Source organism: Arvicola amphibius, chromosome 5, assembly GCF_903992535.2.
Source record: "Arvicola amphibius chromosome 5, mArvAmp1.2, whole genome shotgun sequence".
Classification (NCBI taxonomy): domain Eukaryota; kingdom Metazoa; phylum Chordata; class Mammalia; order Rodentia; family Cricetidae; genus Arvicola; species Arvicola amphibius.
Genome location: NC_052051.1, coordinates 147375502 through 147402637, shown reverse-complemented (window position 1 = coordinate 147402637; position 27136 = coordinate 147375502). Strand labels below are relative to the sequence as shown.

The window sequence follows — 27136 nt, the reverse complement described above, 5'->3', positions numbered from 1 at the left end:
TAGGGTGGGGTGTGTCTCCACCAAAGGTTTTGAGAACACTCCATACCATGGATTATTTTTGCATATTCTACAATGATTGATCTAGCTGATACTTTAATTTGATAGTATTTCACACTGGGAAAGAATACATTTAATTATCTGTCATCTTTCTAGAAACTGAAATCCACCAATTAATTAGGCTTTAACAACTGTCCCTAAAACAGATCTGTCATTCCACTCCTGTGTAGTTCTGGTCTGTGACTGGTCCCATTGGAAGAAATAATCAATTAGTTGTGAAGAAGCTTATTATTCTGTTGTCTGGGGAAATGTGCCTTTCCATTTTTGGAGGCAGAATCACTAGACACTCCTACCAGTTAAAAGAATTTATGTCCTAGATTTTTGTATAGATACATACAATTCTACATGTACATAGGGTATGGAAATAGCAGCCTGATATCTAGGGGAGATGGGGAGACAGAATAGGGAAGATGGAGGACTGGGCTCAACACACACCATATACGTGTCTGAAAATGTCCTTATGTGCTGTTTATAACAAATATATACAATGAAGAAAACTGAAAAACGTACAAAATATTTGAAGAAAGAATTCATGAACCGTCACCTCTCAGCCTGAAAGGAATAGATTCATTTCTTTCAGAATGATTTACTCTAAGTACATGCTCCAGCTTCTTTACCAGTAGCCTGGGCTCTTGAACTCACTTTTCTTTTTTTAAGAAGGTAAAGTTACTTGAAATTCATCAGCGTGACCCTATTTTTTATTTTTGTCACATACTCTGCTTATTTGGATTTGTTTTTCTCCCCCAGCCACCTTGAGATTCTTTTGTTTGCTAATAGGAGATGCATGGCTGCCATTTCGATGGTGTCTGTGAAGGTCCTAGGCAGCTGATACAGTGGCACTCCTCTGCCTGACAGAGACCCAGGCGTTGGTTCCAGGCAGTGCTGGGCGTGCCCAGAACTTTCCAGTGGACTCAGAACTGTCCTGTTGCTCTGAACAAGGCAGAAGGGACAGAAGTCCAGAACCCGCAGTGATCTTTATAAGGGGAAACCGAGGAAGACGATTGTGGTGGGTCATTTTGCAAGAAGAACTAAGAAATGGGTCGCAGGGGTGGAATAGCCACTGAGTCTCTTGATCAGAGGAAGAAGGATATAAACTTTCTCGGGAATTATTTATTTCATTACCTGCGGCGAAGGACTTGGATGGCTTTGACGGCCCATCTGTCTGCTGTACAATAAGGTTCTTGAAATATGTACCATCCAAATGGCAAACAGAAAGACCTAGGGCCTAGAGTGAGGCGGGAGCTTTGCATACTGCAGATGAAAATAGTTGTGGGCCTGTTATATCCTGAGTATGTTTCTGCTTTTCTATATTTTCCTTTAAAATCTGGAGATTGAAGATGAAAGAAGCTTGACGCTCAGGACCTTGTTAATTGTGTTGGGTCTCTTGGTGGAGGAGAACCTGTGCGTGAGTTCACAGTGGTGATGCTGATGCTTTTAGCTTACTTAGTGATTTTAATTCGAAGCCAAAAGAACTCTCTCATGCTTATTCAGTGACTCTGCAAAACCCCGAGACCCGCGTTCCTCTGCAGTGGCCACTGAGTGTGAACTTCGGATAGATTAGTGTCACAGCAGGCAGGGACACACCCCTGGGCTTCTCTCTTCAGTTTATCCACCAGCAGGTATCTGACCCAAGACCCCACACTCAAAGCCTGTCACCCACTAAGTGTGTTTTTAGCTGTGCCACCCAACAAACAACGTTTAGAGTTTGCCCCGCGCCTCTGACCGGGCTTGTCCTCCTCCCTAAGCAGGAGCTCCTTGTCTTTCCTTCTGCCTTTCCGGTCTACCAGAAATGATAGTGGCCTTATTATTTAATTATCACCACTAGAAGTAATGTCAGATTTCAGTAATCTAAAACTACATTGCCTCACACTTAGGTGATTTGAAAAAGGATATTTCCTCTCTAGTAATAGATATCTAGAAAAAAATAGAGAGAGTTGCAGACCGAGGGGCTGGTGCAGAGACCTGTGCTTATGTAGAACAAATAGGCAGCTTTTTTGGGAGGAGACATTGTTAGTTGTGGTAAAGTAAGATTGAGGGAAAGGATTTTTAATTTTATATTTTCATATGTATATGTATATGTATGTATGTATTGCTTACTTATTTTGGGGAGATTTGGATACTTGCCAAAACCCAGCACCTCATACAGGCTAGATAAGTGATCTACTACTGAGTTATATCCCCAACCTTCATAGTATTTGATTTTTAATTAAGTCAATATATTTATCCATTGAGAAAGTAATGGCAAAAGTTGAGATGTTAAAAAAAAAGAGGAATGTAAGATCCTGTTCTGTGTTCAATCTCTAGACTTTCTTGTTGGAAAATGTTTTTATAAGTTAGTTCCAAGTCTATAGGAACATACAATAGTATGAGTCACATACATCTGCCTTGGTTTGGTGTAATTCCCGCAATGGAGCCTTTTATAAAGTGTGACAGTCTTCCAGGACCCTCCTAATGGCACTATCCTGTGTCCTGGGCTAATCCTGCGATGATTCCCCTTTTCTGGGTCGGAACACTTAAAGTCGAATAAGATGAGCGTTTGTCTTGTCTTAGATGGCACAGTCACCACCTGTAGCCCAGGACCAGAATCCATGTTTGGGTTTTGGTTCAATGCTCTTTTGTCCCCAGTAGAAACAACTTTATTCTGGACATTTGTTTTAAAACAAAACAAAAGAAAAGAAAAGAACACTCCATGCTGCCTCTCTGGTTTCCTGCTGTTATGTCCAGTTTTCCCCTGCATGGATCCCTAGTTAGAAGTTCCAGTTGTTCTCACTAATGTCATCAGCACAGGTGCTCTCTCCTCCTTCATAGGCTTATTGTGTCTGGTAAATTATGTGCACAAATTGCTTATTGTCTTTGTTTTAGGGGACTGGACACTCAAGGAACTCTTCCCAAAGATAGAAATGGCACCATTTCTACAAGGCTAATGTCATTGTACACAGGAACATTCAAGTCACACGATATTTGAGCTGGAAGGAACTCTTTGAGAGAATTGGCTTGCCCATTTCATAACTGAGTAACTGGAGATCACGTAACTTGTCCAAGACTCCACAGGGAAGTAGAGGTGGCATGGTATTTGGAGTCCAGTTGTGCTGACTTCCTGCCCAGGAGACTTCCTCTCTTGCTGTAACAGCCGTGGGGAACAATTGTCATGGTCCTCAGAGTTTCAGGGATCCATGCTGGCAAGAAACAGGTCAAAGTAAATGAAAACCCCAACTGGGAAGAGGAAGTCTCAGAAAGGAGGGGCTGTATTGAGCTTATTTTTCTCGGATTTCATTGTTGTTGTTTGGAGAGTCTCACTCTATAGCTCAGAATGGTTTCGAACTCACTGTGTAGACGAGATTGGCCTTGAACTCACAAGGATCCTCCTGCCTCACTCTCCCAAGTGCTGTTATTATATGTCTCAGCCATCACACCTGGCTCCAATATTCTTATATATCATATATGTTGCTCATATTCACCCCTCATTTCTCTGTATTTTCTGGTCCTGCTCCACCAGGATCTCTTCTTCCACTCAGTAATTCCCTTCCTATTTTCATGTCTTGAGTTTCTGTGTTTTGTGTGTTTGGACCACGGGAAAGGTAACAGTGGCTATTATACCACCGAGGAGCAATGACTCCCTCTCCCTCAGCAGCCGTCAGGGCTTCATGAGCGCTACCCCCACGCATGCTGAGACTCTGACACCCTGGATCTGCAGGTCACGTGACTGCTGTGAGTTTCTGAGTTACAGCGACGATGGCGTGCCCACAGGACAGTGTGTCACAGCAGACCACTCTGGTCCATTCTTTCCCTTCCCTTTTCGAAGCATTTGCTGAGCTTTGGGGTGGGATGTGATGGAGGTTCCCTCTGTAGACCTGGGCACTCGGTAGTCACTCTCAGCACTTTGACTAATGCTGACTCTAACAGTGCACTGCCCAATGCTAGAAAGAAGCCTTTCTGACCAAGGTTGAGAGTAGCACCAATCTTACCAGTATAAACCACACACACACACACGCACACACACACACACACACACACACACATTTAGAAGGCAATTTGACAACACGTCCATTTAGCAGAACAACAGCAGTGGGTGCCCCCTCCCCCCCCCCCCCCCCCCCCGTGTCTATGATTCAGCCATTTTTGTTTTTAAATTAGTTTGCAGTACCAGGCATGGATTCCCTTCTGTGGATTAAGGCCTCTGATCAGATAAGAAATTATTGATTGCTCCCGGAACAGTCAGGCCACTATTGTACCATTGGGCACATCCTACCTGGCAGGTCGGTATTGTGGCACACAGGGTCCACTGATGAGTAAAGACTAAATGACTTTTCTCCTCCTGAAACCAGTGTCGGGCCATCTAGCCCTGGGGAAACTAGCCCACCAGAAGGAAATTTCCAGAGCAGGTCCAGCTGGATTCTCTGTGTCCTGGGTCCCCACTCCAGTGGTTTGAGTGGTCTGGGTGTTAGGATGTCTTCTAAGATCCTTGGATCATTCTTCCATGCAGATGAGAGTGTAACACCCAAGACTGCCTTGTGCATAGGAGGCGCTCGAAGGTGATGATGGCGCATGACATGGAGGTAGAAGGATTTGTATGAAATGTACATGCTTCTTTATGTCCACAGGGCTGGCTGTCTTATGCTGTGGTGGCGAGTAGGTATACAGCTTATAACAGTAGCCTTGGTAGCCGTAGCCATTCAATGAACTTTGAGCCGAAACGGACAGACAGACAGCCGAGATCCTCCTAGTTACTGCTGCTTTATCTCTGCTGTGGTGGGTGTGTCCCATCTGCCCGTCACACTTCTGATGTTGTCGAACATTGTTCTTCACGGTCACGTGGCCAGAAACTGGCATTTGCGAAAAAGAAGCGTGTCAGCCCTGACTTAGTCTTGGGTGAACCCTGTCCAGGACAATTCGTTTCTGCCCAGACCCTTCCAGCGTCCCAGAGCTCAGGGATCCCTGGGGCCAGAGCACCTATGTGGCCTGGTTTCCTTTTGGGTTTCCAGGCGATTCTTGTTTAGTCCAGGGGGAAGGGAAGGAGTATATCCAACTCTGACCCCTGTGGGGTCAGTAAGGATACTTTCTGCAACGGAGGGCTCAGTTGGCGTGGGACAGGAGCCCCTGGCTAAGTGCAACACCATCTCTTCTCATGGCTTCTAATGCCCGGGGCAGGGGCTCTCTAATTCAGTCATCTGGAGGGCTTGTTAAATTACAGCGCTAGGAGATGCTCAGAGCTTCTGATTCAGCAGGTGTGGGCAGGGCCCAAGAATATGAATCTCTAAACACCTTCCTGGATGATGCTCACACTGCTGCTCAGCGTCTGCTGCTTCTACAAGAGGGAGGAAGGAAGTGGTGTGGTTTAGGAAAAGGTCAAGAGATGCTGAGATGGGAATTGGAAGTGACCTCTCAGCCAAGAAAATTGATCATTGTTTTTTTTTTTTGTATTACAAAGATCTATTACCTGCTAGGTGTTGTACAAGCCTTGCTGCTATACTGGGGTATGGCTGGATGACTGACCAATAAAGAGAGAGTCATAGTGCCGTTCCTTGGTGCTCTGCAGGGGAGCATATGGAGCTTTCGTGGGATATGCATGTTTCATAAGCAGAGGGAATGTGCCTCAGAGGGGACTTCTGGGGGAAGCTGAAGATGCCCAGGAGTTTGCTAGGGGACCACTGGGCAGTATCCCAGGGGCAGCAAAGAGAAGACAAGAGAGAGACAAATGTGGCATGAGGAGACAATCAGGGCTCAGTGCTGGGGGGGACAAGCAGCAGTTGCTGTCAGAAGCCTGTCCTTGTGGGGAGGAACTTGGGCCATTCTGAAGTCGAGTGGGATTGGTCTATGCTGAGGCAGGTGAGGAAGCACCTGGTCTTGTCAGTGCACTGTCTGCAGGTTGGAAAATGGACTAGAAGGAGCATGCACCTGCAAGGCAACATTTCCAGGAGGCCCTCTGAGTGAGGAGGCCAGCAGGGACATGACCTTTCCATCCTCTTGCCCTCGCATGACTCTCTGCCCCTGCCCCGTAGTTCAGACTTCAAGACTGTGACGATGCTGGTTCTCTTAATACAGATACTGGTTTCCAAGGAACATGAAATGACTCTGAAGGTTAGGGAAACTTTGGAGCAGTTGGGACACAAAAAATGCAGCCTTGTGAAGGCTGTTTAAAAGGGACTCAGGCTATCTTACATCCTTAGCCTAGCTAAGGTTGGACAGGACCACTCTTAGTTCATTGTGTATTGGTGGAGAACCCTTGAGTTTTTCTGGCATTAGCTAGGGTCACATTACCCCCTTGGCTGACCTTGAGACAGATGAAAAGCCCTGTCACCTGCTGGTAGCCACATTTCCTTCCCTCCCAACCCACCCCCTTTCAGTTTAGACAGGGCAGTCACAGGTTCTAGTATTCCAGCAACAGAGCCGGTGCAGAGCAAGGAAGATCCAGCTGCAGCATCACAGTTGCAAGGCAGATGTGCACCACGGAAACCAAGATGTGGGTTGCAGTGGGCGAATAGTTGGATGGAGACAGGTGCACACAAGCTGGGGATGAGCTCTCATGTATCGTGTCTGAAAAGAAATCAGCAGCAATGGATTTCACCTGTGGTGCTTCTTGCTTTGGTCTGGTAATGAAAATTTGATTTGTGGCTTCCTTTCAAGGCTCTTCATCACACAGTAATTGATACATCTCCAACAAATGGCTCTTGGGAAAATCGATTCTGACAGGTCTCATCAGCACCCAGATTGTCTAACAAGGATCCCTTCGGGCGCTACCTTTTCTGTGGCACCCTTCTTCCCTCACACCGTGGAGTCCTCCTGTGCTCCCTTGGAAGCTCTGGGAAGGCTTCTGGAAGAGGACATGGTGGCAGCAGGAGTCATATGGCATAGTGTGGTGGTTAGAAACAAAATGTCCTCCAAAGGGAGCGATACTATTAGGTGTGGCTTTCTTGGAGTGGGTGTGGTCTTGTTGGAGGAAATGTGTCACTGTGGGAGCAGGCTTTGAGGTCTCCTTTGCTCAAGATAGTACCACTTTCTATTGCTTTCAGTAGACTGAAAGCAATATCAGTATGCAGGACACCTGGCTACTTCTCCAGCACCATGTCTACCTGCATGCCACCATGTCACGCCATGATGATAATGCAATAAATATCTGAAAATGTAAGCCACCCCAATTAAATGTTTATCTTTGGAAGAGTTGCCATGGTCATGGTGTCTCTTCACAGCAATAGGAACACTGATTTAGACACATAGATTGTTCCTTGTCAGCATCAGCATCTAAATTTCTAAGTCAACCTTTGTTAAGGTGGCTTTGCTGCTTCAGGTCACCAAAGTCACTGTGGCTTGCAGGAGGAGAGCTGGGGAAGGGCTAGAAGAATGGAAGGGAATGGACAAGACACCTGTCCATGTCTGCCCTGGGCAAGAGGTATGATCTGAATGCTAGGAGTGGGGCCCAGACAGTTTGCTAATGACCACCTGGGACTCTTTGGGGACCATGTGGACCATGTTGCTAAAGCTATTTGGTCACATGTCTCCTGAAGACTTTTGTTCATTTTTGACTGGCAAAGGCAATGTATCTCCTGATTTCATTTGCTGCCTGGTTCCAAATGAAGGTCATTGTACAGTGTGTACTGCCACAGGAGTCTGTCTTGGGGCATTTGGTTCTCCCTTCTTTGTCTGCTGTCATCCCAGCTCTGTGAAACAGCATTAGACTTCCATTGTCTTCTTCTCCAAATTATGTCAGTTGCAGAAATCTTGTCTTCTCGGGTGCTTTGTTAGGGCAGGGACGAACTTAAGCCTGTTATGGAATTTCCCCCACAGCCCTCCCTTGCTTCCTGCAATAGCTGTCATGTAACTGTGTGTATAAATCTCTCTCAGCTTTAAGGCAATTCAGTATCTGAAAACACTTGCTTTCTGATTCTCACTCAGCACTGCTCGTGGCCTTTCCACTTAGATTCACCCAGCAGGACTGACTGGAGTAATGTCTCATGTTTATTCTGTGAGCAATGCAGGCGTTCCATCTGGGCCACATCCTCAAGTACACTAGCGCTTTTACTTGTGTTAGATATCTGTTGCTATGACCTTATCATTTAAATGTTCCCAAAAGCTAGTGTTTTGTTTTTCAACTTTTAGCTCCTATTGATTAGAAATTTGACAGAACCTTAGTTGGGTGATTCTGGCTCAGGATGTGTCATGAGATGACTGTTACACATTGGCTATGGCCACAGACATCTGAAGGCTGTCTTGGGCTGGGGATCTGCTTCTAAGGTCACTCAAATGGGTGTTGGAAGGAGACCTCTTCATGTCTATATAGGTCTCTCTGTAGGGTCTTCCTAAAGCAAGAGAAAGCAAGTGGGAATTTGGAGAGTGTTTTATGGCCCAGGCTGAATGTTGTCATTTGATGTGGGATGTTCTTTTGTATATGTATTGCTTTTATTGGCTAATGAATAAAGCTATTTTGGCCAATGGCTTAGCAGAGTAAAGCCTGGCAGAAAATTTTAACAAATGTATAGAGAGAAAGTAGGCAGAATCAAGGAGATGCCATGTAACATGCCAGCACTGGTAAGCCACAGCCTAGTGGCAATACACAGATGAACAGAAATAGGTTAATTTAAGATAAGAGCTAGCTAAAAATATGCCTAAACCATTGGCCAAACAGTGTTATAATTAATATGGTTTTTTGTAATTATTTGGGTCTGGGTGGCTGGCAAATGAACGAGCAGTCTGATTACAAATGGTGCCCAATGTGGGGCTTTGCTTGTTTGTTTGTTCGTTTGTTTGTTTGTTTGAGACAGGGTTTCACTATTTAGCTCTGGTTGTCCTGGAACTAACTTTGTAGACCAGACTAGCCTTGAACTAGCAGAGTTCCACCTACCTTCGCCTCCCTAGTGCTGGGATTAAAGGCATGCACCACCACCACCTAGAAGGCACCCTTCTTTCTATGCATTAGAGGTGAGTCTAAGTCTATTCACATTTAAAGAGAAGGGGAATTGTGTTGACCTTTCTGAAGCAAGTGCTAGGGGCAGGAGAGATGACTCTTGCCACCTAGCCCAGCCACCTAAGTTTGATCTCTAGGATCCACTTGGTGAGAGAAAAAAACTCTTGCATGTTATCATCTGACAGCCCTATGTGCACCATGATAGTACATACACACACAAAATAAGATATATAATTTTTAATTTGAACACATTAATTTAAAAATATTTATTATTTTGTGTGCATGAAGTTTGACTGCAAGTATGTATGTGTACCATGTATGTGCCTGGTGTCTGCAGAGGCCATAAGAAGAAAGCATCAGACCTCCTGGCCCAGGATTTACAGACAGCCATGAGCTGCCATGTAGGTCCTCTTCAAGAAGCAACAGGTGATCTTAGTCACTGAACTGTCTCTCTAGTCCCTCCAACACTTTTTAAACCATTACAGAAAGTATGGCTCCTGGGTCTGCCTAGATGAGCAAGCAGAATAGTTGAGTTCATCCTCTGCTAAGAACTTATTTCTGATATGGGGGCCTCACAGACAATCCCCTGTGCCTGTGGGTTAAAGGTGGAAAAGGGTCAGGACCCATGGTTACATAACATAGAGTTAGTCTGGCAGCAGTTACTGAGTAGAGTGCACTACATCTTCTAGGAGTTTGGGGACCTAAGAATGTTCCATGTTCTTTGTCTTTGCAGATCTCGCAGGCCAATGACACCCTTTTCATGCACCAACTAATTACCACCATCCTTTTGAAGGCCTTATCTGTTGACTGCATCTCTCCTCTGCAGAAATAGGAAGAATAGGCAGCTTTAAAAGAGTTAGTTTTAGCCTGGCAATGGTGGCACATGCTTTTAATCCCAACACTCAGGAGGCAGTGTCAGATGGATCTCTATGAGTTCGAGGCCAGCCTGCTCTACAAAGTGAGTTCCAGGGCAACCAGGACTGTTTCACAGAGAAACCCTGTCTCAAAAAACAAACAAACAAACAAAGAGTTTTAACTGTTGAGTGGTTTACAGCTCTTACTTTCTATTGGGCTCTAGGTTTCTTACCTGTGGAATGAATAGGGATGTGTTCAGTGAGCCTTTATCCTGGGGCATTTTTGGCTAACTTGGGAAACATAAGAAAATGCTCACGGAAATTCTGATCCATCCAGTCTGCATGACCTGGCTCCTCAGATGTGACCCAATGGGCAAGCTGATTATGAAGATGCTATATATTTTGATGTTTGGTGGCTCTGAATTGTAAGCTCTTTGGTTATAGAAGATGCTCCATGACCTTTCAGAGCGTGAATCTTTCTGCTGTGGTCACCCACAGCATCCAAGAAGGCACTGGGCTACTTTGTGAGGAATGACTTTCCTGCTTCCAAAACAGCTCATCCTATAACTCTGTCAAGGAGTGAATTCCTGCATTGGGTAATGGGTAACCCAGGCCAGTCATTCTCAGCCTTTGCAGCCATGCCTGGGAGTTTTAACTAGTGTGCATACCCACCCCCACAACACACACACATACACAGTGATCGTGAATCTATAATCTAATCCTTGCAATGGGTCCTGATGCAGACAAAGTTTGAGAAGTCTGGGCTAGCAGATTTCTCAAGTTCTTACCTACCCGAAGCTTTCTTCTCTGTAGTGGTAAATTTGGGAGCATGAATGTTTGCCTTACAAACCTCAGCTAGCATATTGGGGAAGGAGTGGCTTCATGTTCATCACAGTGGGCTACAGTTTCTGCCAAACGACCGATGCTGGGTGTTCGACGGGGAGAGGTTCCAGGAGAAAAACCCAACAGTTTACCACATCTAAGCATCTGTGTACTGCTTGCTACTTTACAACACCTCTTGGCTGCTGCTTGCTCTAGTCCAGGGAATCCATCCAAATTCTTGTGCCTTTCTTTCTTCTCCTTTAAATAGTAGCACGCACCTGCAGTATTGTTCTGGGAACATGACAGAGACTGAATCATTCCCCACTCACTTCATGTACCCCTGGAAGCTACATGATATGAAGCTAGTTGAAGAAACAAGTCTCTGTGGCTTGGCTCATAATTTAAAATATTTATAAAGCTCCCTCTTTTTATAATCTGGGCAATACAGATTCCTTGGTCTGGTGAGAGTAAGATCCTGAGTGGGTTCATGTTGTCCTGTACCCACAAACTGTGTCCCCAACTTTTGACAGTCATCTTGTGCTCTTGTACATATGGCAAACCCGGCTGGCAACAAGCCCTCATGGAGGGGTCCCTCTGCTTCCCACACCAGGAGACCTTGATTGCACTAGGCAGTGGGAGCTATACAGTCCTATATTTATCTTTGATGATCACTGATGGAGTTCATTTAACTCAAGAATTTACACAGATAACAAAAGGAGTGGATGGTAATGACTTATGCGATGCTTATAGATCGACCTGTATGTGAAATACTAAGTTAGTAGACATATTGATCACACAAGCAATGCACGTCAATAACCTCACCCCATATTTGCCTCTCCAAGGAACTGTTGGTACCCACAGCCTTATACCATGGAAGAGAATGTCGAATGTCTCTCTTATAAAAATCTTTCTTGCTTTCTATTTATTCTTGCATTTGAGTGGTCAGAGAGTTGGGTAGGGGAGGAGCAGGGAGAAGAGGGGCAGGATGAGAAGGAGGAAGAGATTTTTTTTAATCTCAAATTATACTTTAGATCCATCTGGTATGTATTCCTGGTCACAGAGGGATAACATAACTGCCTAGCACCAACCCCAGATGTATTTCATAGGTCTAGCTAAACCGGTATTTTAAAAAGCTCCCTGTTGATTCTGGTTAGGTTCGGACTGTGAACAACTAGCTGTTACATCTCCCTGACCCTTGATACAATTGCCCTTACTTCCTGCTATACAGATTCCTCCAAAGCTGATGTTCAAGGAAACGCCCTGCCAGGTATTCCAGGAAGTACCCTGTTGGGATGAGTAACGGTTCTAGCCCCCTCATGATCTCTTTTCTTCTCTTCTTTCTTAGCTCTCTGTGATAGCAGGGTTAAGTGTGTTTTGACCTCTGGGAATCTTACTGTCCCACAAGTCAAATGCTGCCTGGCAGCTGTCCATGGTAGATAGAAATCCGACTCTGCTCTTGCCTGTGTTTCCTCCTCAGATGCTACCCTGGGTGCCATTTTGAGCCAGTGTCCGTTTGTACATGGGCCATGTCTTCTCAACAAGGGGCTCACTGAATTGAGTGTAACCATATTAGAAGAGACCCTTACCATGAATGGAAAACATATTTTGAGGGCCCCTCCCTGCAGCAATGGAGGAAGTCCATATCCATAAAGGACCAGTATTTGTGTTTCCAGGGCCTTTTTGAAATTCTAACTCCTGGCTTTTAAAAATAGATCACTTTCTGATCAATACTGGTCTGTCAAAGCTGCCAGGTTTGAGTTGGTCAGCTTAGCTAAAAGACCACCAATGGGAATCACGAACTGCCATACTTGAAGCAAATTATCTCTAGTTAGCAGTCCTATAAGAAATGTAAGAGGTGGGGTTACTAGAAAATTAAAACGGAAGTCATGTCCTTCTCTCCGAGGAGATCAGGAGCGCCTGGAAGTTCTTGGTGCCACGGAGGTGAGAGCTGTTTAGATCCCTCAGACACCGGGCTGTGAATTTCAGCAGGGCAGACAATCTGAACTCTGGGGTCCCCCTCTGTAAATATGGAGAGATAATTATTTATGCCGCTGTCCTGAAGATGAAGCATGATGTGGAAAGGTTGCGGTGGTTAGCGGGTTTTGGATACTTTCATTTCCGTGTTCCTTACATTATCTACATAAAGAATTTCTCTCCCACAAATCCAGGGGAAATCCTCAAAGTATTCTGACTGCAGGCAAGTACCTCCATATATTCCTGAGGACACACACACACACACACACACACACACACACACACACACAAATATTTAGTAGTTACTTAGGATTTCAGAAATTCTGATTTGCATGCCATTGCCATCTGGTGGTGATACCCTCAAATTGCAGGGTGTTTCCGAGGACAAATCTTTTTTTTTTTTTTTTAATTTCAATATGGAAAAAATAATGAAGTGACGGCTGGTAAAAGTAGAGCATTATATTTTTCAAAGCGTGCGTATGTCTTCTGTCAGCTCCACCACTGTGAGAAGCCTATGGATAAACTGCAGCCGAGAGAGAGGGAGACGAGATTGCTGCATGAGAGTGCATCCCCCACAATTCCTGTGCTCATAGCTGCAAGTGGCGGCTCACGCCATTAGTTCTCCCACCCAGAAGGTAGAGCCAGGCAGTTCTCTGAGTTTGAGGCCAGCCTAGTCATTATAGAGAGTGGCAGACTAACCAACCAGAGTTTAAAAGAGCAAGCAGGGGCACCTGGGAGGGTTTGGAGGGAGGAAAGGGAAGGGGGGGATGATGTAATTATATTATAATCTCAATAAAAGTCCTATGTTGAAATCTGCTCCCCAGTAAGGTAGTATTGAAAGTTGTTCCCTTTGGAAGGGAGGTCTTGAGGCCTCTGCCTTCAGAAATGTGATCAACGCCTTTATAAAGAGTCCTGAAGGGGCTTTGTACCTTTTCCGCCCTGTTGGTGACAGGACTTAATAGACAGAGGCCACATCTTCCAACACCTTGGTCTCCTCCCAGCCTCCAGAACTCGAGGCCTACGTTTCTGTCACCTATGGTACTTGTTCCTTTGTTCGCAGTGCTGGGTTCAGATCCAGGGTCTGGAGCTTCTTCCGCTTTGGACATTTCAATCCATGACCAATGATCCCATTGTTTTGGTCTCATGGCAGGACAGCAGACACTTCAAGGTGGAAGTGAACAGCAGGACAAGGCTTTTCACTCAGCCCCCATGCCAAAGAGAAAAGAAAGGGAAGGGATTGGGATCCTATTGTCTCCTTTGAGCAGTGTCTCCCATGACTAAGACATCCCAGAAGACCCCACTCCTCATGTAGCAACAGACCAGAAACTCGGCCTTCAATGCATGGGCCTTTCCAGGGCCTTTAAGAGATAAACTATAAACAAGTGCCCAGTCCAAAGTTTGGAAGGGTGAGTCAGAGCTGGAGCGTGGTTTGCCAAGTCTGTCCCATCCGGTGGAACCCATGATGAAGTTCGGATGGAGGGTTAGCAAGTGAAGCAGGAGGTTGGAGCCTATGGCCTATTGAACTCCCCAAAGCTACAGCTGGGTGATTTTAGCTACCTAATGCACAGAGGGGATTGGAATTCTGGCTAGATCGTCCGTGGCACCTCAGTCTTCCCAAGTGTAATGAAGTCTGCCTTGTCATTTATCCACTCCCGTGTAGCTTAAAATAACAATGATTTGTTATTTCTCATACTTTGCAATTTGGGCAATGCTTGGCTGGGTGCTGCTTCTTCTCCCTGTACTATCACATAAGGTTATATTTGGCTGCTCTTGGGCGCTGGCTGGTTCGGATAGGGTCTTGCTCTTGTCACAGGCATGCACGCTCATTTTTGTGCCCAGTCTAGGTCTAGCTTGAGCTTGTTCAGCAAGGCCGTCCTACACAGAGGCCAGCATCTGGGGAAGAAGCCGAAGTCGTCCATTCTCTTCAGACACACGTGGCTTCAAATCTCAGAACAAGCATCACTTCTACTGCCTGGATTCATAGGGAAGGGAATAAAACCCTCCTCTTGGTGCGTGGGGCAGCGTGTTCATCCAGTGATGAGAAGGCTCCATGACAGCCCTGTTAGGAGTCTGCCTGCCATAGGAACAGCCCGTGTCTGCTCACTAAGACAAACACGTTAACTACCATGTACCATCCACAGACACAAAGCAGATGGTTAAGTCCACCAAGTATGCAGGAGGCCTTCAAACAGCAGGAACAGCAGGCTCACTCCAAGGCTAAAACAGTGTAAGAATGACCTTGGAGCGTGGCTCTGGCTGTTGCCAGTATAAGTCCCTACTTGGGCCCCTCTTAGGGGCTGCTCTTAATCTTCAGGAATCATGGTCTTAAGATTAAAGCTTTTATTGTATTTAACTCAAACTCAGTTCAAATAGGTATGTTTGGATAGAAGGGAAAAATGGAGAAATGTTACAAACACACACATACACAAAATAGTCTGTCATATAAAAACAAAACCAACTCTAAATGCACAATAAAGGTGTGTTTAAAAATGTATAGCTAAATAAAATCAATTTAAAAAAAGATGCATCTGTGGGCTGGAATGATGGTGCCATGGATAAAGGGCTTTCCTTGCAAACAACCCTCAGAACCCATGTTTGGAAAAAAAAAACGAGCTGGGTGGTAACTGCACATGCCTTTCAGGCAGACGCAGGAGGATCTCTGTGAGTTTGAGGCCAGACTGGTCTACAGAGTGAGTTTCAGAACAGGTTTCAAAGCTACAGAGAAACCCTGTCTCGGAAAACCAATAAATAAATAAATAAATAAATAAATAAATAAATAAATAAATAAATAAGGGTGAGTGTGGTGGCACACATTCATAATTTCAGAGCTGGGGAGGAGAGATGGGTAGATCCCTGGGCCCATTGGGCAGCCAGAGGGGCCGACTTGGTAAGTTTTATGACATTGAGAGTCCCTGTTTTTTAAAACACCCAAAGCTGAACACACACACACACACACACACACATAAACACACACACACACACCAAAGGGTGTGTCCAGAGCCCTCAATCATATGTACGCTTCTTCTGAGGCTACTGCATTGTTCTCCCGCTCAGTTCCCACCCTTCCATTCAGCCACAACCTTACTCCCTGAGAAAGCTTTTTTTGGTAGCTCCCGTTGCTGCGAGATAACACGGTAGAAGAGTTCAGATTGCAATTAACAGAGAATTCACAGCTGGAGCCTCTTGTTCTGCGTGGCTGTCTGCTCACCTGCAGAATCACACTGGCAGTGTATTTATAGCTTAGCTGGTTCTTTTAAAAATAAAAAGCACATAAATGTATTATTATTATTCTTTTCCCACCACACCCGACTCAGATATATTATTTCATTTAATTTTCATACCAGTTCCACAGATATCTTACTGGTTGTCCTGTTGTTATAGTCCTGCTGTTCCTGATGTTTCTAATACCTTGTGCTTGCTTGGTGGGCTTTCTGTCTGTGGACGGTACGTGGTAGTAGATGTCTTTGTTTTGGTGAGCAGACTCCTAACCAGTTCTATTTGGTCTGATTGCTCTCTTTCAGAAAGCTGAAATTCAGGGAAGCTAAGAACTCCAGTCTAGGAGTAGAAAGGCCAGACTGGGTCCTTTCTTTCACTGTGCTCTCCTGTTCCCTGCTTCCAGTTTGAGTTTTGTCTGTGAGGTGAGGGCGAAGCACGCAGCTGTGAGGAGGAAAAGGCCATTCTTGGGTGAGACCCATGCTTAGCTTAACAGTGGCCAACTTCATGGGGTTTGAGATGCAAAGATAAGAATTTTTAGCTTGAATTCCAGGTAGTGGTGTAACACCTTGCTATTTGAGGCAGTTGAAGGAGTACATTCAATATGTCCTTATCCAACTCTGGTGATGTCTTCCTTGGAGGAGGACGTAAGCCCTTGGAGGATGGACCTGCCTTTGATACTTTTCTCTTGCTGTGAGAAAACACCATAACGAAGGCAACTCCTAAAAGTGTTTAGTGGGGCTTGTATTTTCAGAGGGAGAGGCCATGAGCATCATGGCAGGGAGTGTGGCAGCAGGCATGGTGTCTAGGCATGCCTAGGCATGGTGCTGGAGCAGTAACTGAGACCTGACATCTGATTCACGGGCACGAAGCAGAGAAAAAGAGCTCACTGGGAAAGGCATGGGCGTTTGAAACCTCAAGCCCACCTCCGGTGGAGCACATTCTCCAACAAGGCCATACTTCCCAAGCAGTTCCACCAACTGGAGACCAAGTATTCAAACATGAGCCTCTGGGGGCCATTCTCTTTCAAACCACCACAGTCTCATAAGGAGAAGAATCAGGACAGCACTTGCTCAGAGGCAGAAGAAGCGCTTTCATATCTGTCTGTTTGGATCAGAGCTGGGCAGGAATGGATGGTTCCAGGCTCCATTAGCGGACCTGTGAGTCCAGGACAGAACATCTCACACGAGTTAATGAGGACACTTTCTCAACAGCAACTAATGGGCCTTCCTGCTGGGATGAAATCAGAACTGAAAGGTAAACGGAGTTACATCATCCGAATGGAATAACAATGTTATACCATGCAGGAAAAGCTGAACTGTGGATCAATGATTCTTTGGCCAAAGGAGCTTATCAAAGCTCTACTGTGAACTGTGTGGAGCCGGGGACAATGTGTTCTGCTTGCCAGGGACGTATTCATGGCCCTTTGGACTTGAGTCATGGAGCTGTCAAGAGGATAACACTTAGCGTGTCATTGGCAGTCGGGATAGCTGAGTGCCGGACAAGCCGTTACTAGTGCAGGACAGTAGCTGCACAAACAGTGCGTGTTTTGTGCCTCTGCTTCTGGGCTCTAGAGGTCGAAATCTTCCTTGACTAAGCTTCTCTTTTAAAATGTGATAACGGTTATTCGGATTCATATTTGTACAGTGGTTGGCCTGACCCATTGCCTCCCCTTGAACATTAGGAAAAGGTGCTTTGGATATTAGTGGTGCAAGCTGTTTATTTTTATGCATGACTTTATTTCTTCTCAGAGGAAACCTGTTCACTGGTGACATCCCAGGAACCAGAGACACTGACAGACTTAGATGAGACTAGAATATCACTGAGACTGGACCCGGGCCTCCGGCCTTTTGATGCTACAACTTCCCCTTAACTCTGCTTCATGTAGACACTTTGAGCAGCAGCGTTTGGCAGTAACCATACTGACGTAAGAGGTTTCTTTAAGCACCTAGTAAAATTTGGGGCCCGGTTAAATTGCCGAGGATGTGATCTGTGACGGTGCAGAGCGGGGTTACTTTGGAGCACACCCTGTTGTTAGTTTCTTTGTCCTGCGTAGCCAGGGGGGCAGCTGCATGGATCAAGCCTTGTGTTTGTTCAGTGTATTTCAGGGCTACAAGGCGTTGCGTGCACAGTTGTCTGCCCATGGCATTGATTCAATGTGTCCCAAGTTGATGTACAGGTGAACGTTGCCACGACTATTTCACCATGTTTTGCTTCTTCCAGAGGAAGAAAGAGGCTCAGGAAGATGATGCTAGCAGCCCTGGTCACATACTGGTAACGGAGGCAGGTGGTTCTAGGGTAGTTTCTTGGACCTCTGGTTCTCTGTGTGCTTCTCAGTCCTGAGCTCACAGGGCTTTTCTCCTATGTAAAAGGATAGCAGGGCCAGCAGGGCTCATAGCAAAAATACCTCTTAATGCTGGGAGGAGTCTCCTCTGTGAAGGGGAACAAGTGTGTGCTCTGACTGCTGCAGCCACTACAAATACAGCCACCTTGTCCGTAGCGTGCACAATTTTAATGACCAGAAAGACGACGAAGGCCTGAGAAGTTAATTAAGCAGCTCATTTTCAAGTGGAGCAATGTGATAGAAGGTGGTTAGAGGAATAGAGAATGGAGAGTCTGGAAATAGCCCCTTACATATGTATACAGGGGAAAGACAGAAATGGCGTGTTCTGAAGTGTTTTGGAGGCTTGTAGCCTCAGCCTGACGTGAATATTCAATGAGCTTGGAGGGGCTCTAGGGGTTCATGGGTGAGATGATGAAATCCAGATCCAGGTTCAAGGATATGCCAAATAACTTTTGGGAACTTGTGTTTGCTTCCTTCTTGGCAAGAAGTACTTGGGGAACGTGACTGACTGTTCAGACCAATGGGAACTGACGAAGTGGAGAGCCAGAGGAGAAATACCAGGATGGGGAGGAGGGCCGCCATACCCACTCTCTTTGAGGCATGAGGAGGACATTATCGCTCACCGTGTTCTTTGATTTCCATAAGAGACTCTGAGACTTTGGCCCTCAGACAGCAGACACAGCTTACTCATGTTGTTAGCCAACTGATCTGAAATCCTCTGCTTGGCATCTTTCTCTTCCTGTCAAGCTGTGTGACTGAAGGCACACACTCACCGATTTAGGTTTCTTCCACCATTGAAACTGTTCCTGTGCAGTGGTGCAGGGGTGTAATAGAAACAAAGGGAATACCGACGGGCGGAGGGAAGGTGACCTTTGCCTCTTACTCTGTTCCTAAGTTCTGAGGGTTTGTACCTTAGAAATGAAGACAGGAGAGAGACATAGAGGGGTGGAGTCCAGTTACTTAGCCACTGTCTGCCTGCCACTTTCTCAGTAAATGGTGCTTCAGACATTTTAGGACAGTTGTAGAGCAAAACTTACAAGATTTCTATACCATTTCTAAACTTCTGACCTATCTATTTAGAACCCCACCATGTACCTGACTCTGGCGTAAGCCCCTTGTAACTACAGCTACTCATCTCAATTCCATATGTCCCCGTTTCACAAAGGAATGAATGGAGACCTGGGGAGATTATGGGGCTTGTCCAAGGTCAAACAGCTAGAGGCGACACCTGGATTAGAATTTTGGTGACCTCTTCCCACAACCTGTGCACTTAACCCCTAGCTAGCTTTGTGGCCCTCTCTGATGAGATATGTTTTTCTCTCCCATTTTATATCATCACCATTAGCCTCTTGCAATTTTCTGCTGCAGAGTTTCTCATGACATGCTGCTTCAAGTATTTCTGACAAGCCGTCATGTCTTCCCTTCATCGTTATGCAGGCTGGTGATCCTTAATTCTCCCAGCTATCTCTCTTCTGTCATGGATGCCATCCCTGCTGGCTCCATGACCTCTTCAAAACCCCGGGGAAGAACGCTGAGATTTATGTTCGGCTCCTTCTGGAGAAAACATAGCTTCCATGATTATTACTTGCATCCACTTGGACAGCTCTGTGCGGACTTTCTAAAGAGGGTATCCTCCAGGTGTGGTGTGAAACTGGGTCATTGTGAAGATAAGCAAAGGGCCAGGCTGAGCACAAGCCCCGACAGAGGTTGGCGATTGCTGCTGCCATTAGTATAGCAGAGAGAGCCTCGTCCATCCTTCCCCCCCCACACCCCCAATGGATCAGGATACCCAGTGAACCTTTTACAGCCCTGGCAGGCTAATGAGAGGAAATTGACTGGGAAAGTCTAATTTTTCCCTGAAAACCCAAGACACTATAAGAAAATCACAGTACCCACGCAATCTCTATCAAGATTTACTAGGAATCTACAGAAATAAAGACAATGTAATGCTCAAATAAAGCCACAAATAGATCAATGGAACTGAGCAGAGAGTCTAGAAATAGCCCCTTACAGATGCAATTGATTTTTGATGAAGACATGAAGCCAGTTAGGAAAGGGTTTTTATCAGAAGGTGGTGGGGGAAATAGATGTGTATCTGTAAGTAAAACAAACCCTACCTTACTCCGAGTACCAAAGGCAACATCGCTGATGTGATGTGAGAGCTAAAACAAAAGCTTCTCTAGGCTATGACACTACCTTTAAGATCCTGAATCAGTAAGAAATTAGGGGCACAAAGCACCATCAAGCAAAAGAGTGGCAAGCAGAAATTGGGAAATTGATTGACATCTGATATTTCCACTCATGAGATGTGCTATGAAGAAAATAAATAGGGGGTCCTGGAGTGATGGCTTAGCAGCTAAGAGCATTGGCTGCTCTTCTAGAGGACCCTGGTTCTAATCCCAGCACTTACATGGCAGCTCACAGCCATCTTTATTTAGTTCACGAATGTGGTGCACAGATATATAGACAGTCAAAACATCAATGCACATAAAATAAATAATAAATGCAAGTTTAAAACTTGGCATTTAAAAAAGAGGCACTGAATAGATTAGAAAGAAATATTTATAATGCATGCAGATAATACAATTTTAAAGTAAAGTATTTATACAACTCTAACAAAGTGATAAGAAAAGATTGTCAGTCCAGAGAATATATGACTTGAGCAGACACTTGGTTTACTAATGGCCACTTAGGGGATTAGCGTCATCTCTCATGAGAGAAGTATACATTTTGATCACAATGAGGTATCATGCACAGCCACTAGAATATCGAAAGACTGGCCACACTAGGGTACAGAAGCTGAAAACATCCTGCGGTTGAGAGTGTAAAGAAATGCAGTCATCTTAGGGAACTATTGGGAGTTCGTATAGTTAAGCATGTCTAGCCTTGACTCAGCTACGTATACAGGAGGAGTGAAGACACATGTACATCATGACTGGCTGAAGAATGTTTCTGGCAGCTTAGTCCCAGATTAGAATCAACCCAAGGATGCACGAGTGACTGAACACACAGAGGTACAGCGTGGAAAATGGAATAATAGTCAGCAGTGAAAAATACCCACAGATGCTGTAATGTCTCAAAACCAGCATTCAAACAAAGAGAAAGAAAGAATACCTTCTGAATATACTATACTGTGAAGCTCAAGGCTAGAAAATATGGCCATTATGGTGATAGAGCTGCTTTGATGAGGGTGAGTGGGACAGACTGAGACACGAGGAAACATAACTAGGGAATGGAAGTGTTTTCTTTACTTCCTGGGTTTATTTTTGGTTTTGAAGATCATACTTCACTGTCTTACAGTTTCTGTTGCTGTGAAGAGACACCATGACTATGGCAACTCTTACAAAGAAAAACATTTAATAGAGACGGTGGCTTACAGTTTCAGAGGTTCAGTCCATTATCATCATGGCTGGGAGCATGGCAGCATGCAGGCAGATATGGCTACATCTTGATCAGAAGGCAACGGGAAGTGTAATGTAGCTAAGCCCTGTGTTCAAAGAGATAAACAGTTTAAGAAACGGGATAAAGGGAGTGGTAACTTCAAGGCAAGATCCCACTCAGCTAAGTTTCCAACAGCTGAAAAGGAATTAAAAAAAAGTTTAGAGACGGGTGTGGTGGTGCACACCTTAATCCCAGCACTTGGAAGGCAGAGGCTGGAGCATCTTTGAGTTTGAGGCCAGCCTGGTCTAGGCAGTGAGAGTAACAATCAAAACCAGAAAGCTGGTGAAGATGTAATTGAGCAAGGGGCCATGTTCCAGCTTCAGCAAGCATCAGAACTTGGCAGCTTTGGCCACATGGTTCTAGCTTTCAAGTTAAGGATAGAAGAAATGGTCTATGGAATTTGCCTCCATGCCTAAGGAAAGCCACTGAGGCCAGGCATGTGTCAGGGGTGTCCCTGAATGGAGGCCATTGTATGAAGTCGAAGCCTGGATTGCCTTGGTGACCCCCAAGATGTTGGAGATGTGAGAGTCATGGGATCCTGCCCAGGAGAGCTGTTAACAGGGAGTGGAACCAACCCAAGAGAGAAGCATGTTGTAGTCAACAGAGCTGGAAGGAGTTGGAGATCTAAAGAATGTTTTGACATCAGACATGGAGATGCAGAGCTGGAGTCTGCCCAGCTGGTTTCTGGTCTTGCTTTGGTCCAGCATTTCCTCACTATGCTCCCTTCCCTGCATTTTGGAAGGGAACTGTGCTATTATATGTTGGAAGTATGTGATCAGTTTTTTTGATATTGATTTTACAGGGGATTACAATTAAGACATTGCATGAATCTCAGAAAAGGCTTTGAACTTTGGACTTTTAAACATTGTTGAGACTGTAATAGACTACGGGGACTTTTAAAGTCAGACTAAATGCATTTTGCATTATGATATTGTTACTAGCTTATGGGGAGTGGAATGTGATAGTTTGAATGTAATTGGCTTCTATAATCTCACAGTGAGTGGCACTATTAGCATGTGTGGTTTTGTTGGAGTGGGTGTGACCTTGTTGGGGCAAGCTTTGAGATCTCATACAGGTACCACTCAGTGAAATATATCACTTCCTGTTGCCTATAAGACGAAGGGCTCTCAGCTCCTTCTCCAGCACCATGTCTGCCTGCACCCTGCCGTGATGATAATGGACTGAATCTCTGAACTTTAAGTGAGCCACATCAATGAAATGTTTTCTTTGTAAGAGTTGCTGTGGTCATGGTGTCTCTTCACAGCAATAGAAACCCTACCTAGGACACTCATTATGTAGCCTGGGCTGACCCTGAACTTGTGGCAGTCCTCCTGCCTCTACCTTCTGAGTGAAATTATTGGTGTATGTCACTGCAGCCTTGCAAGCGTATTTTATTTCTTCATTGTGGTAATAGCCTTACGGGTGGGTGGAGCATTCAAAAGCCTATTAAATCACTTAAGAACTATGTAAATTCCACCTAAATGTTAAGAAGTACTAATGATGGTTACACGAAATTGAAGATACTATGATTCTATACAACAGCACCAAGGGTTGCTAGTCTTACAATATGACCGTTTTGGTCTTAAAGTGGCCTGCGATTGTTTAGAACGTCATCATCACACATGTGCTCTTGATTGAAGTTGCGGCTGACGATAGCTGAGTGTCTCTCCTTAGCTGTGAATTGCTCCTTCGGGAAACACCTCCTCTTTATTAGGGAGGCCTATGTGCAGCTCTGGAAGGAACAAATGGAACTTGAATAAACAAAACAGTCTAGTTCAGTATCTCTCACTGGGTCTCAGGATCCATTGAGAACTGTAACGGTTTCTTCTAGTCTTTTCTCAGGGACTGAGAAGTCTTAACTCTTAGCCAGATGGCTCCAATCTTGCAAATAGACTGTTATTAGTGGGCTTGTAAGACTTCCACCAAGGTGGGCTTCTTGTTGTGTCATATATCAAGGGGACATGATACCTACGTGACGGTGTCGTTGACCCTGTCCAGCTCCTCCTCACTGACTATTCTTACCCTTCTCTGTTCTTTGAAAGCATGTCCCTAAGTCTAGCACACCCCAAACTTCCTGGAGCAGAGTATTATTTGGATGAATATGTTTTGAGCAGAATTAATAATTGGCCTGTCCACGAGACAGTTCAGTCCCACACTGTACTTATCCTCTGCTCTGTTCTTTGAGAGTATCACCGAATTAATCCTGATTAGAAATCATACAGAATCTTGCTAATTCTCATTTCACTGAGCTGTAAAGAGAACGGTTTTCAAAAGAGCTCGCCCGTCTCTACTTGACCTCTAAGCTGAGATTTGTGGAACTAAACACGGCAGTATGTGCTTACCCAAGGAGTCCACGTCTCTGATTGTATTTCTACTGATCTTATCAGCAGAGCCCAGTGCGAGTGACCCCACACAAGCACATTTTACCGCGTGCTTTCTGCTTGCCTGTAGAACGCTAGCCTAAGTCTTTTAGAGAGATGTTTGTGAAAGTAGCCTTGGATTTTAATCCGTTTATTGTATTAAAACCTCTAAATGGAGCACTCTCCTCTAAGGGGTGCCAAGCCGATTATGATATATAATTAAGTGATATCTGCATTTTCAAAACAGAGTCTCCTTAGGAGTTGAGTTGTTTTTGAGATGATCCTGACTTCTGAAGGAGAACATTGTATTTGGTACACTTGTGTGTTAGCCTATTTCCCCTGCTATGGTTTGCTCCTTCGTGTCCCATGGAGGTTAGCTGCCTTTACAGCAGCCATGTCTGGTGGTCTGTGCCACCGAATGTCAATTTACTCAGATGCCTTTTCCCCTCCCCAGCCAGGCATCATAGGAGGAGTCCCTACTACCCCAACATGAACTCAGAGTTGGATCCAGTTAGTTAAGAACTTCAGCCCATGATGACCTGAGGAAGGCACACATCACCCCAAAGAAGCCATGAGAGGGGCTTGTTTGGGGCCTGTGGGAAGAAGCTGTCAAGACAAAGTGGTTCCTCTGACTGTGAAACCATCAAGCCTGCTTGTGTGATTCTGTGTGTACCAAGCATGCTAATAAAAACCTTATGGCTGTATTTCACCTAAATCCTTCCTGCTTGAATCCATCTCCTGCTTTCTCAGCTAAGTCACAACTGTGGAACATTATAGAACACCCTGGCAGGCTGATTTGGCTGGCAGGAGACAGGTCTGTCCCTATTCCTAGTTCTGTTCTTAACAGATCTGTTTGGGGCAGGGAGTTATTGACCTCCTCAGAACTCCACTTAAGCTGGTTTCCATTTTCCTGGTGAGCCCTCTGTTCCACAGAGTAAACGCTGCATCGGGGTCTCTGAGCCGTCAGGCACAATGCTAGGGAATCCCCGCCTCTCCTCTCTCCCTGCTGCCACCCCAAAGAGGGGTCTCTATTAAGTAGCTTCATGCCAGTTTCTTGCCTATACTCTGCCTTCCTCCTATGTCTCCTCTGTGTATACCTCACACACATATATTCTTGTGGCTCCTGCAGGAGCTGTGCCTGTTTTCAAACCACCACACTGTCATTTTTCTACAGCCTGATTTTCCGTGATAGCTCCATCTGGTCAACCTTGACTTCTCTATGCCTCACTGTGTACCTGCAATGTGATTATAATAGAATCTCATTGTGGCCTGATGTGGGAAAACTAGTCTGCATATGCAAAGTTCAGACCATTGCCTGGCATCTTGTCATACTAGTAATTAGTACTAGTAAGTATTCATCCCTTTTATCCTGTAACAGCCTTCTATTTCCCAAGTCAGGTGTCACAAGTCTTTGCATTAATGTTCTCCCTTACTCTGTGGGATCCTTCCACCCGGAGCTTGTTTTTCTTCTATGTGTATAGATTTCTAACTAGATTAATTTGCCTCCTGAGTTCTTGGCTTAGTCCATTAATTGTTTTTCTTCCTGCTGCGACAAAATGGCTGTCAAGAGCAACCAGAGAGAGGGAAGTTGTACCTTGGCTCACTGTTTCAGGGGGTTCCCCCATCATGGCTGGGAAGGAATCGTGGCACAGCTTGGTACATTGCACTGGGAGCATGAGGCTCAGGCTGCTTACATTTTGGAAGGCCAAGAAGCAGAGGGGAAACAATACAGCTCCTGACTTCTTCCCTTTTATTCCATCCAACCTCCAGCTCTTGGGAAGGCGCCTCCTACATTCAGTGTGGGTCTCCCCCTCCAGTTAATCCTCTGAAAACACCCTCACAGATAGACCCAGAAGTGTGCTTCGGTTCCCTAGGTGAGTCTTAATCCAGTCAAACTGGCAAAAGATGAATAATCACACTTAAAGAGAGCCAATGAGAAGGAATTTGAGGCAGACATGCCCAGCAATAGGAAGTAGATTGCCAATAGTGAAGGGAATTAATAAAAGCTGTAAGATTCAGATAGAACTTAATAAATTATGGGATCATTCAGTTAGAGACAACATGTCCCCATATCTTGATAACTCAAATAATGTTATTGTCCTAACATCCAGGGTAGTAGTTGATGTTTGTAATGGTGGCCCTGAGCTGGGGAGGTGACGAAATGATTTCTAGTGTGCTTTGTTTAATGAGGCCAGAAAGCATGCGGTAGGCCTGCAAATTCCCAGCAGAGTGGTGAATGTTAATGTTTTGATGCTGGAAGTAATTAATCATAGTCCTGTTAGCTGTTAAACCAATGTATTGAACATACCCACAGTTCCCGGGTCCAACTGGATAAATGAGGCATTGCTACACATGGCTGGGGTAGTTAATTGTAAAACACCCACAAATCTCTGAGTGCAAACCTTGCTCTATTAGATTAACAGCTCCCGAGTGTCCCCTTGCTGAGTCCTGGGGTTACACATGGAGCTTGTGATGGATCCAACACGGGGACGGACACTGGTTGCTAAAGCAGCTCTTGCCTGAGCTCTATTTTTAGCTTCCTTTCCTCTTGCCCCAGAGGTCCTATCCGTGGTTGTTTTGCTAAGTGTGGAGCAGACATATTTTTGTACAGGGGAAAAGGCCTGTGAACTATTTTTCTTACGGCTGGACCTGTCCCTGTCCCAGGTCTTTGTTGTGCTCAGTGGCTGCTCAGGAGTGACTAACCTTGAGGAGAATGACCCGGGGCAGAATCTCCCACCCTGCCAGACCCTAGGATGTGATTCTGTCTCCATCCTGTCTTGAGACTAATATATACATTGGTTGAGAGGTGAGGGATTTGAAGGCCTAAGAAGCAAATGCTAAGCAAGAGGCGAGTGCTTCGGTTCCTGGGCATCTTTCCATTTGGATGGGGAGAGGGACAGGAGGTTGTTGATCTCACACTGACAAAGCCGCTGTAACTGGTGCCTTTTCCTGACTCCTCAATCTAGACTGTATGCTGTGTGCAGAGAGATACTTAGCTCAGATGCTATCAGCCCTATAAGGTGGGAGGATGTTGAGAGTCAGAGAGGCAAATGACTAAATAGAGAGGGAGCCAACTTGGAAACCAAGTTTAGCCTTTGTAGGCGGAGACTGATCGTCTGTTTCTCGGCTGTCCAGACCCGAATAATTGCACAGAAACTACAACACTGTTCAG

The 27136-nt window shown here is 45.2% G+C and overlaps 1 protein-coding gene across 4 annotated transcripts in view; it reads left to right on the top strand.

The window, feature by feature from the left end:
* Positions 1 to 27136, top strand: part of Mapk4 (mitogen-activated protein kinase 4) — a 125659-nt gene that overhangs the window by 9154 nt on the left and 89369 nt on the right. The window lies entirely within an intron of this gene.